General features: G+C 36.5%; 1 protein-coding gene and 1 pseudogene across 1 annotated transcript in view; one reads left to right on the forward strand and one right to left on the reverse strand.

The window, feature by feature from the left end:
* LOC136032351 (kelch-like protein 3) overlaps nucleotides 1–8,278 on the forward strand; it is a 28,197-nt pseudogene extending 19,919 nt beyond the window's left edge.
* Nucleotides 8,279–9,355: 1,077 nt separating this feature from the next.
* The window catches only part of LOC136032377 (follistatin-related protein 1-like), a 41,378-nt gene continuing 37,535 nt past the window's right edge, over nucleotides 9,356–13,198 (reverse strand). The window contains exon 4 of the mRNA XM_065712698.1: nucleotides 9,356–10,974. The gene's annotated coding sequence lies outside the window, so the exon portion shown is untranslated. The remainder of the gene's footprint in view (nucleotides 10,975–13,198) is intronic.

The following is a 13,198-nucleotide window of genomic DNA, read 5'->3' on the forward strand; positions in this document are numbered from 1 at the left end:
ACGCACTTCAATCTATCAATAAATGGCAATGTAGTAGCATGAAAATTTCAGAAACGTTACATTTGGTTCGCTTTAACCTGTTTAATTTTTATACTACTCTAAAACTTGTCACAGTTTCTGAAGTGTACAAATACATTCATTACGAATAATCGATGTATTACGTTTTATATTTGTTATTATTATGTTATTGAGTAGGATGTCTTCCAAATACTACTCTAAAACTCATCGCTGTCTCTGAAGTATTTTGACACAGGTAAATCTGTGAAAATTCAGTTGCATAAAATGCATTGAAATAAGTTATATTTGTAGCATTTTGCTAATGAAAAAATTTGTCACTTTAAGAAATACTTAAATCGCTAAATCTAGTTAATCCCTCCCTGTTTCAGGTTGGTGGTTATGATGGTCAGTCTCGTATGTGCTTGGCTTCTGTGGAGACTTACAATCCTGAAGCAAATACCTAGAGTCCAGCTCCTGATATGAGCGCTCATCGGAGTGTTGCTGGTGTTGCAATTCTTGACGGTCAGCTGTATGCAGTGGGAGGGCATGATGGACCACTTGTTTGAAAGTCTGTTGAGCGGTTTAATCCCTTAACACAAAAATGGACCCCTGTTACTGACATGTGTCTGTGCAGGTGGAATGCTGGTTAGTTTTTTCCTTTTGATTCTGCGCTTTTTTCATCCTCTCTTTATACATCCGATGTTTCGATAACCTTGATTTTCGTGTCGATGTGGCTTTTTAAAATGAATAAGAAACCAAAATAAAAGCATTTTCCCCTTCGGGTTGCTTATCAATCACTTTAATCTCTCAGGTCAATTAAGAGCTTGCTATGATAATGATTGAAGATAATTTGAATTTTGGATCTGTTCGATGATATTTATCAATGTTTAAGTACCCAGGACATCAAAACGAAAGCAGTGATTGCCTCCTGGCCCCATCTATGGTCTGTTCATATCAGAAAACCAGTAATGTCCATGATGTTTCTTTTGGGTGTTGTACAAATATTAAGAGTTTTTCGTTGCTTAAATTCTCACCTTTGTTGCCAAAATGAATTGTGAAAAGAAACAAGTGGAAACCTTTCTTGTTTACAAACAAACCCAACAAATGGTTGTAACACCCAGGATGGCACATCCGTCACGTTTAGTAGGGCTATTGAACAAATATAGGCTAGTTCGAATTTTTGAGAATTAAGTAGGGTAATTAAAGTTGTATGGTCAGAATCACAAGAAAGGAAGGATTTTGATATGTCGACAGTGATCTAAAAGGATAAGTATAACATAATTAGATTGCCTAATTGGTCTCTCAAAAGGTGTTTTTTAGGAAAGTCAATTAATTAACAATTTCAAAAGTTTAATCTTGAATGATTATAATTATACACATATTAATGCATAGCTGTGATTTATGGAAGCGTTCGTCTTTTGCTACAGTTGTGTCAATAATAACACAACAATTCACATATCTCCACAATGCCTCCATGGGCTGTAGGAGAGGGGGGGCTATGAAAAGATCAAGTAAACATTAAATATTTAAACTCTTAATATATAAAGCATTGGCTTCATAAAAAGGCCATGGATAAAATTGTCGAGGATCTAGAAGATGCAGCTAGACGGTATAATAGTAAAATATTGTACTGGTATGTTAAGAAATTAAGGGGTACTAGTCAATCCAGTCTTGTCCCAGTTAAAGATAGGAACGGGGCCACAATTAGCGATAAGGAAGGAGTTAAAGAGAGAGATGGGTGGATCATTTTGAGAATGTGCTGAACCGAGATACAGCTGCAGGAATTGATATAGATGAAAATTAAAAAGTTCGTGATACCTTGGATGTGATTTTGTGAGGAAGAACTAGCGACAGTACTAAAAGAATGACAAAATAATAAGACTCCTGGTGCTGATAGTGTGAAAAAGGGAAATACCCAACGACTTTAGAAAAACCTTTATTAAACAACTCTATAAGAAAGGTGATAAGAGTGAGTGTGGTAATTATCGAGACGTTAGTCTGGTCTCTGTAGATAGCAAATTACTTAGTAATTTGATACTTTTTAGACTGAAAGATGCTGTAGACAAAGTTGTAAGAGAAGAAAACTGCTGTTTTAAAAGAGTTAGAGGATTTGTTGACCCAATTTCACTCTTAGGTTAATAATTGAGAAGTGTCTGAGTTAACAAACACCTTTGGTTTTCATTTTTATAGAGTATGAGCAATCGTTCAATTCTTTTGATAGAAGAGCTTTAGCAAAGGTCTTATCATTGCATGGTATACCCGACAAATACATTAAAGTGATAAGTTCTACATACGAGAATAACACTACTACGGTTAAGGTAGGAAATGTGGTTAGCAGCTGGTTTGTATTAGATTAGAAGTTAAGCAGGGTTGTGTTCTATCCCCCTTAAAGTTGATCGTTTTGATGGACTTTATCTTAAGGAGCATGGGAAAGGCAATGGTTGAACATGGAATCAAATGGGAAGGGAAAACATTTGTGGACTTAGATTATGCTAATGATTTAAGCATTCTTGATGAAAGTGTGACCAAAATGAATGAACTTTTAAAGGTTTTGAGGGTTCAGGATGCTAGAATAGGTTTAACAATTGATGTTAAGAAGACTAAGTCACTAAGGCTAGGAATTAGTGAAGATGAAAAGGTGACGTTGGGTAACGAAAAGATTGATGAGGTGATCAATTTTGATTTAGGTTTTTAACTAAGGATGCTAAGGATGGACTAAGTGAAATGTCCATGATTATAGTAAATTATTTTGAAATAAAAATTTAACTTAAAATTTTGTGCTTTAAGTTTCTGGGTTTTATTGAAAATTATTTATTAAGCCTTGAATCGAAATGAATTGGCTAAAAAAATTATATGGATTGGTCAAACTTCATCAATTGGCAATTCAGAGTTTATAGTAATATATCTTGCGTGTAGTTCAAAGTTGAAAACACAGATAATGAATAAGAATTGATGTTCTCAGATTCAGTCAAATGACTTTCCTTTTCCTGTTTTTTCTTTTTTTTTGCAAAACCGAATTTAAAAATCCAAAACTGAGCCTTAAAATCCGGATTAACCTTAAGAAGCCGGATTAACTCTGTACCTGTTTGGAATAAATAACGAGTGAAATACTTTTGAACTTGTAATTGAAACTTGCTAGATAAATTTATAAACTTGTATATGATTACGGCTTAAGGATTATTTGTGGATTGTGGCTGTGAGTTAGTATTCAGCACTACTATCATCTGAGTCGTGCATTGAAATATTCGGATTACTTGCAAATCACTGGATTACTAGCCCCACTCAAAGATAAGTTATTATTTATTCTCATTGCATTCATTTAGCCAGTGTGGATCATTTCATAATTGTGCTTATTGAAAACTTCTCTGTGGATATACCTTTTTCACTTAATTGTTTTTGGACTGATGCCGAGCCGTGACTGAAATTTGCTTATCATGGACAATTGGAATACCAGTACGCTTTATTATAGCCCACTTTTGAATTTTGCTCAGCACAATCTCGATGAGGGGTTGGACCATCAGTCAATTGTGAAATACGCTAGTGATTTTTTCCCGTATGAAGATGTTCTTTGAGCTAAGAAACTTTTATATAGCAATTGCTTCCCAGATTAGCCTATGCCTCGTCGTTTGGGACCCAGTGCTAAGAATAGTTCATTGTCGGACATTATTGCTACTCTTTCTCGCTGCTCTGCAGAAAATATTGATATTCCAGAGTTTGTAATCAAATCCCCCTCTGAAGTCCCTAGCATTCTGGCGTCAGCTTATTCTATCCTTACCGCCAAAGTCAACCAGTGCCTTGATCAGATAAAATCGCTTGCTCACCTCAATAGTTCAACAACGTCTATTAATATTTCTTTGGCCTTAGATAGTAAGGGTACCAATCACAAACCCTCGTACGCCGTTGTTCTTAAATATCCACCTCCAGAACTAAGAGACCCCGTTTCTCGCAAGGAAAAGCTTGATTCTTTCGCCGGACATGACGGTATTGTGTCGGTAAAGTCCGATCCGGTAAGAAAAAGATGGGTTGTTGTTACGTGGGATAGAGTTTCCGCCAATTCTCTTGCCACATCTGCTGTTGCGAGCTATCCAAATATTCTTGCTAAAGTGATTGATCGCAAACCTCTTGGAGTAATTAGGGGACTTCCCGATAGTGTTTCTAGCAATATACTCATCTTCGTTATTCCTGGTCTTGTTGAGGCCAGCCAGATCGGCTCTTCTCATACATTCCGTTTAGAGTTCCTTGATTCCGCTGCAAAAAAATCTGCCATCGCTACAGGTCTGAGATTGGGTTACGAGTTTTTTAAAATATCGGAATACAAAGAATTGCCCAGACGGTGTCTTAGATACCAAAGTATCCATCATTCGTTAGCTCACTGCCCATATGCCCCGAATGAGATGAAGTGCTCTAAATCTTCTGGATGCAATTCCAATACTAAAGACAATCGTTGCTTAGAGGCTCCGAAATGTGCCAACTGCGGCGAATCTCATATTTCCTATAGTATGAATTGCCCAGTGATAACACGCGCTCTGAACTCTGCTCCAGAATAAACCAAGCCACTATTTTAAGTTTTGCTTCTCTTAATATTAACGGCACAAAAGACAAAGACTTGTTAATTAATGAATTATTAGTCCATGACATAGTGTTCTTGCAAGAACATCTTTTGATCAAATCAAACGTTTCTAGCCTGAAGCGATCTTCTCTCCACCATTTTTTTTTTCTCAAGAGGCCAAGAAAACTAGAGGCCGCCCTTCCGGTGGCCTAGCAATTTTTTTCCGTTCCCCATCAAAGCCCTCTGTGATTCATTGTGATGATAACATCTTAGCGATTCAATGTGACAGTACCACCTTTAGAAACGTTTACTTACCTTGCGATCGACGTTCTGTAGCATCGTTCACATCTTTCGCTAAATGTTGCTCCATTTTAAAGTCTCTACTCGAAAGCCTACGTTTGAAAGAGCTAAATTGGGTTTTAGCTGGTGACCTTAACTGTGACATTCTTGTTACCTCCGATAGATCAATCCTCTTGCTAGAATCACTTCCTAGCATATATCACGTCGCAGTTAAGAGCCTCCCATTCACGTTTATTCATAACAAAGGCTGTTCAAAATCGAACCTGGATCACGTGATCTCTTCCAGTTCCAGCTTAATATCATCAATTGTCAGGGTGGACGAAGAGAAGATTGATGACGATCACCTTATTCTTAGCTGTAATATGTCCTGTGAGCTATCTGGCAAAACACTTTCGGCTCAGCCGAAGTGGCATACGAAGTTGAATTGGGATCGTGCTAATATCCCATTATACCTTGATACGCTAGCTGCTTTACTGTCGACCATAAAAGTGCCTTATCACCTGCTGCAAACGTCAGTTTCCTCGCCTTCAAGTACAGTTGACCTAAATTTCTATTATTGTCAAATCGTCCATTGGCTTAAATCAGCTTCCAAAGCTGAAGTGCCTGTGGATAAAGTTAGGATTGGTACAAGAAAGCCCAATTGGAACGTTGATCCTGAAGTAAAACGTGCTAAGCAAAAAGCCAAATTTTGGTTACGTATGTGGATATCATGTGACCGACCATCTTCCGGAGCTGTTTTCTCTGTGAAACAAAAGTGTGAACTTGAATATAAGGGCAGTTTGAAGAGGGCACGCTTGAAGGTATGGCCAGGCCCACCGATCAGACCTACTGGAATAAGGTTATTAATAGTGAGAAATGTTCCCCATCTACCCTATCTTGTCTCCACCTAGCTAATTTTGTTGATCATTATAAGCGTGTGTTCAGTGTATTTAATAGATTTCTTCAGTCTTTTTATTATGTTGCTTAAACCGCTTTTACCATACCGTCTCCTGCAGGCTCGTGTCCAGCCTGTAACAATATCTTAAATTCGCCGGGCTTTAAGAAAAATTAAGCGTTCAAATAGCCTTGATGGTGACGGCCTTTCTTCCCGATTTATTGCTTATGATTGTCCTGCTCTACTTAACCATCTACAAATATTTTTCCAGTCTTGCTTAGCACAGTTGTTTGTTCCTGATAGTTTCCTTTGTGGCCGTGTATTGTCTATTCAAAAGCGAGGCAAGGACCCCACGCCATGTGCGAATTATCGTCCCATTACAGTATCGTGTTTCTTAAGTAAGTTGCTTGAACATTTGTTACTACCAGAAATTGAGTCTCATTGTGATTTTACGCCTTTTCAATTTGGTTTTCGGAAAAGTTTCGGTTGCTCCCATGCACATCATGTTTTAAGCCGACTCATGAAAGATGCCGTAAAAGCTAAAATGTCTTTATACTGTCTTACTGTTGATATTTTTGGAGCTTCTGACAATATTGTGCACTCTCAGGCTCTATTTTCCCTTGCGTCTTCAGGTGTTAATCCTTCCGTACTAAGTTTATTGTCTTCTTCGTATTGAAAGTATAAAATTCAAGTTACCTGGAATAGCCAAATATCTGACCCGGTAAAAATTAATAAGGGAGTTCGGCAAGCTGCCGTATTGTCTCCTAGTATATTTAAATGCGTGCTTGCATCGTGCCTGCGTCCCCTTAGAAGTTCTGTTCTTTACGGTAATATTGGTTTGTCTTCTATTGCATATGCAGATGACGTTCATCTTGTTGCCTGGACTCACCGTGGATTGCTTTCTAATTTTACTATATTAACCAATGAACTATCTAAGATTGGACTGTCAGTTAATGCGTCTAAATGCGAGTTTATTTGTTTTAATAGCCCTTATGCGGTCGCTCCATTCGTTAATGGGACTGCAGTTCTACCATGTTCTTTTTTAGTTAGTTGGTTTGGTCTGTGTTTCGGCCCAACCCTTTCCACTACATGTTCATCCCTAGTGAATCAAGCCTTAAAAAACCTACGCGTCGTTTACGGAAAAATATCCCCAAACAAAAGCCGTTACAACCGCAACGGTTTGTGCATGATTTATAACGCTTATTGCGCCTCTCTGCTTTTGTTTTTATCAGGCATGGCTCATCTGTTTCGTAAGAAAGATCGACATACTCTACGTACGACTTGTTTCAGATATTACAAATTCCTCTTCCGGCTTACTAGATGGCACCGAAACAAAAAAATAATTGCTCGATTTGGTTTAATTGATGGCCTTCTCGGATTCGGTCTTCCACTGATGATTTATGTAAAAAGACTATCAACTTCATTCACGTTTATGACCCTCTGCAGCCATATTTTTTCCATATTGATACTGGTTAATTAGTCGATGTTGTCTTTTGTTAGGTTAAATTTTTTTATTCTTCGCTGTTCATCGTTTTTGTTTTTGTTTATTTGTATTACTCCATACTTTGTGTTTTTTATACTTTAAGGGTAATAAAGTTCATTCATTCATTCATTTCTTTATTTGTTTTTTCTTCTATTGGAATTTATTTATTTATTTGATGATTTTTTTTATATATGAGCCAATGAACAAACTGCTTTATGCACTGCTTTGTGAAAAAAAAACAAGCATCTACGTATTGTAGTTACAACGTACCCTATTATGCTGAAAATAATACTACAAAGTAAATTTGACTAAAAAATAATTTAAAATTTTGAACTTCATCAATTAATACATTAAAGATGGTAGCATCCAGATGCAATATAATATTTTCATATTTAACCCTCTCCTCGACATATCGATCCTTCCGCTTTTCATACATTTCGTCAGGTTCTCGTAATTTCTGGTGTCTCAACGACCCATATTACTCCCAACGCTGCCAATGCCGTACAATTGCCAGTTTTTGGTATAATTTAGAGGTCCTGGTGCTGCTCGTCATGACTACCTACAGCAGGAAACATATTTTTAAATAAGAAGGTTTAGTGACCTGTTTAGATTTTCTGTTATAATTTTTTATCCATCACAATTTCTTGTAGGAGTTATTGCGCATGACGGTCTGTTATATGTCGTTGGCAGATATGATGGCTCGTCAAATCTTTCTTCCGTTGAAGTATACGATCCTGCTTTGGACACGTGGACCCTACTTACTGCGCATATGGCTAATGGACGGAGCTATGCTGGTGTTGTTGTAATTAATAAGCCACTGTAATCGTTTTCTTTTCTTTTTTTGAATAATTTTGGAAAGCCAAAAAATCTCACAAAACTTGTTCAAATGTGAGACTAAAATTTAAACCAGTAATATATTAAACATCGCAAAACTATCAAAATTTTTTCCAAAATACCTGAATATGTCGTTTCGCCTCGTCTTGTTATCCTAGAAACGAGCTGAATCTCATAAAATTCTTTTTTTTGCTTCCTACATTTTTATACTCTTTCAAAACCGTTCCATATTATATTTTCTTAGAACTAAAAGAATTCAACAAATGTATCGGGCCATGTGGTCGGAAAGAATAAAGATGACTTGGCTATAGAGAGTAATGAAAGGCTATATAGTATATTTAAGAAAAAAGATGACTAAAGATGAACTAGGCTATAATATGTTATTAGCTTTCATATTTAGTTTTAAACACGTTTTGTTAAATAGTTTTGTTTTAAACACGCTTGAATTCCCAACTTATTAATTTGTATCTTCTTTTTAATACCCTGAAAAACTTGGTATTAACAAAAACTGCAACATTGGTCATTTGATCCCTGATATCTTGCAAATGTATACCCTAGTCCTGTGTACTTCTAAGGAAGGAAGACTTATCGGATTCTCATGTTTTGTAATGACCGTTCTTGTGAAATTTTCAACTTTATGTAGTTTTATACAACTTTATATAGAACTCGTTTTTCCGGGCAGTCGAGTAACTAAAACTAGATTAGTTTTACACTCCAAGATTGTTTTTGGCTTCTCAAAGTTTTAAAAGAAATTTACCATTTTTTGCTTTATTTTTGATTATTTTTCATTCAATATTGTCTGAGTCTTTATGCAAAAATGCGTTTGTTTTTGCTATTACATCTTAGCAACGAGTGAGAGCAAAACTACATAGAGTGAATATTTTACGGACATTTCTTACTTGAGTGATCGTGTGTTTTACAATAAATGCAAACCTTATAAGGCAATTGCTATGAAAGAAAAAGATAAGTTGAATGTTTTGTTCTTCCAAAAGACAGGACAATCATAACCAGAGTCACATGTCCTCTCAGGGGGAGTAAATGGAGACTTTGCTGCCCCCTGTCGCACCATCAATACCGTAAATATTACAATTATTGCACAGAAATATTGCAATTTGAGCTTTTTTGTCGCGCCCCAGGTGCTTGCTCCCTCTAGCCCCCTAGATATATAAATTATGGTGTCCCCCCTGCCGATTCAAATACAAATAAAAAGGCTAGGACCACCCCCCTCCGCAGCCATGGCAACCGCGGCAGCACCACCCACCCACCCATTAAAGAACCCTGGTCTTAGCTTCCGTTTTTAAATACTGTTGAAAAATTATATGTGATAAGGAACGTATACTGGGAAGAGGAGGAGGGGTAGAGCCCCTGTCCTGCTGAAATATCTTCTTTTTTGGGTATCTTGAGGTCTCACTTCCCAGAAAAGTGGCTTGAAGGATTGATACTTTTCTAGTTTGTGTGCTTATACAGAGTTTGGGTGCTCTTTTCAATACTGCAGGTTTTCTGGATGATTGCTGTTTCATCCCTTTCTTTCTCAATATACTTCAGAAAATTTGCTTGTGATATTTTTTTTAGCATAGATAGCATATAATTTACTGGAGGTCAGAACCGTAGCCTGGTGGAGGGGTACCCAGTCTGCCCCCTCCCCCTCATCCGAATTTTTTTCTGAGCCACATAAAAGTAACAAAACCACATGTAAACAAATTTTTTGCGCACAGAAACCTTGATAATCACTTATCACTTGATAATACATATTTGTGTCATTATTTTTGAAGTTTTTTGCTTAACGATGTAATTAATTAATTAACAATTATTAATTAAAATGTAACAATGTATTACTTAACAAGTAAATCAACTGAAAACTACACTAAAGTGTGTGAAAGCATGTAAAGTGTGTGTGAAGATTTTTGTTTACATTCACCCCCAGAAAAACAGCCAGAGATATTCATTTGATTTTATCCCTTGTTATATATCCCTTGTTGATTTTATTTTTTAAGTAGAGTTTAGTTTTTACCTTTTTTTTTAATCCCTTCAGTTTTCCGAGTAAATGGTCAGTCCTGCCGAACGTTAAAGTAGGAGTGATGTTGACTTTTTGTTATGATTTACTTTGGTTTTCAGTAATAAATATATTTCTTTATAGTTTAGATTTAACAAAATGGAATTAAGTGAAAGGGCAAAATAAAAATGGTTCAGACTTGTGTTATAAGTTAAACAATAACCTCTTGCTATGCCCTTGGTCAAATTAGAGGTATTGAGCAACTTGAGGAGCGACGGAGTGACTAGGCAATTTGACAAGTTTGGCAATAACGGTAAAAACCATTATTTCGGTCAAAACGAGGGGAAGGGGTGACGTTTTCAGTTAGTGAAAAAAACGAGGCCAATTGGGCTCAGCCATATTCAGCGCTAAGTGTATATTATGAGAGTAAAACCCTTGATAGTAAAACAACCAATATCGAAAAACAGGAAATGAAAAGTTAAAACAATGGCGAAAAAATCAAGATCTTGCATGAAAATCAAAAAGATTGACTGAATAGAAAAAACAACCAAGCTTCATCAGTGGTATTAATACACTAAAGAAAGAAATAAATTCCTTGATAACAAACAACAAAGTAATAAACAGCGAAAATAAGAAAATAAAAAACCCAACAATGACAACAGATATTCAAGAGTCATCCTCTTATATGGAAAGCGAAAAGGTGACGGAATTTAAAAAGAAACTCGTTAGCCGTGATTGCATTATTTGGATGTGGACTGCATGAATCGAGATGGCTTTGAAGCCATCGAGATGGCTTCTGGACGCCGGGTGGGGCGCCTGTTTCTAGTCTTCTTAGCAGATAAATAAATGAATGTTTAGACAATTTATCAGCAAATGCTAATAATTGTTAATAAGTGTAAAAATTATGGTCTTTTATTTGAATTAGCACCAGAAACCAAGGTGACCTAGAATAGAAAAGTGAGTTAGAATCTTATATCCTTCCTCTTTTCCAAACTAGATAACTGGTACAAAACTTCCATAAAATTTGACCATATAAATTAAACAAACTAAACAAAAGTTCTTCTATATGAGTTCCAATTTTTACATTAAACTAACTAATTAAGGTTCTTCCATATGGCACTACACTTATAAGTTCACCACTTATTCACAACTTATTTGTAACTTAATATACATAGTTCAGGGAATTTCTTACATCTCAAATCTCTGTATCGACTTCACAGGCCGGCCACTACGGGTTACGTATGGGGAGATTTGGGGTTTTTCTTAGGTTGAGCGTATGGTGCTTGGTGCTGGAAGGAGTGTGTGGAGCCCTGAAACTCCAGATTTATGGGTTGGGGAAGGGTCTCTATCGGTGTTACAGGTGGCAAGGGGGTTATTAATGATGGACGTATAGGTGCCAGTGAAGTTTTGGTTTCGGGGCTGTCCTCCTCATGTACAGCGAGGTCCAGTGATTGAGGATGCTGGTTAAGCGTTTTTATGTGTCGCTTGTTGCGTTGGTAAGTTCCAACTTTGGTTGTCTCAATTATGTACGATCTTGGGATCTTATCTATTCTTTTAACGATTCCGGCTTGCCAAAGTTTCCCACAAATTTGAGCTCGAACTGGTTGACCGATTCGCAATGGTTTTAGTTCCTTTGCCTGTCTGTCGTGGTATTTGCTTTGGCGTGACTGTTGTTTTATCCGATTCCATTGAAATCGTTTATGGCAAATGGTTTTCGTTGTGAGAAGCTGTTAAGTGCGGGAAACGACTGACCTCAGGTTTCTGCTCATCAACAGTAGTGATTGGTAGTCTAGACCGTCAACCGGGGTGTTCCTGTACTCCAGCAGTGCTAAGTTGAAGTCATTTCCCGCAGTATCTGTTTTGATAAGAATTAAATTAAAAAAAAAACAATTTTATTTAACTGAAAGTAAGGAGTGACATTAATACATAGAACAAACAGAAATTACTTTGTATATGAAAGGGGATGATGCCTCCTCAACGCCCCGCTCTTTACGCTAAAGTGTGACTCTTTCTCTTAACTCTACATTTTAAAACAGTAAAAACCTTTAGTGTAAAGAGCGAGGCGTTCATGAGGAAGTAGTCCCTTTCATATACTAAGCAATTTCTGTTTGTTTTATGTTTTAATGTCACTCCTTACTTTTTGTTAATTTTTTTTTAAATTTAATTCGTGAGAAAATTTTCGTTTCCTAAGAATCTTCGAAGAAAGCTTTCAACTAAGTTTCCAATTAGTCAACTGAGGTATTTTAAATAGCCTATCCCTAGGAAAAATAGTGGACAAAACAATAAATTTTAAAATGCACCCTATGCATGCCGTCACAGTTTCATATACACGGGCATTTTGTGCTTCAGAATGATAGTGCTCTTTTGCTCATTTTCTCTTCTCCCGTCGGTGACCAAGCTTTATAAGACACAGCCAAATATATTGCTATTTCTGAGCTGAGGCATCTCGCCAAAGGAAGCTATCTATCAAAACCTTTCACAAGACTTGATAATTGGTGCTTTATGAAGTTTTGACAGTCGACGGTCTCTAGAGAATTAAAAGACAGAAGGCTAACCTAACTTCAATTTTGAAGCTCGATGTTTTCAAGTTCACTTAATCACGGCCTTGATTAGGACCGAATGTCCGATATGATGGACATCCAGGAAATAAGACAGGTTACGACATGAAAAGAATAGTAAGTACTTTCAAAAATTTTGGAGCCGATTAAACTGTCTAACTGTTCTCATTTACTCTGGCACTCTAAAGTAAGTATGCTCTATATGCTCTTCTTAAGATTTGCATAACTTAAACAGTAGGAAAAAAAATACAAACTTAAAAAAGAAGAAAAACTTAGCGAAAAGAAGTCTTATTTGTGCTATTGTAGATAAAAAGAATAAAAAACGACTCCAGTAATGACACGCAGGAACTAAAAGGGGGTAAAAACTGTAAACAAACCAATCATTAGCAATTTCGCAATCCTTTCTGATTTGGTTCTTTTTGGGAGATAAAGGCAAAAATGAAAATTCTAATAAGAACCATAGTTAGAAGTTAAATAAACAATTATCATTTAGTCCTTTTTTACTCATTACAGATAATCCGCTTTTTCCTTTTCTTCATTGATGTTCAATTAGATTAGAAAAATCTTGATGATACTGGTTTCTTGGTTGAGAACTGACGTAAAAAACAAC

This window comes from Artemia franciscana, chromosome 10 (genome assembly GCF_032884065.1).
Source record: "Artemia franciscana chromosome 10, ASM3288406v1, whole genome shotgun sequence".
Classification (NCBI taxonomy): domain Eukaryota; kingdom Metazoa; phylum Arthropoda; class Branchiopoda; order Anostraca; family Artemiidae; genus Artemia; species Artemia franciscana.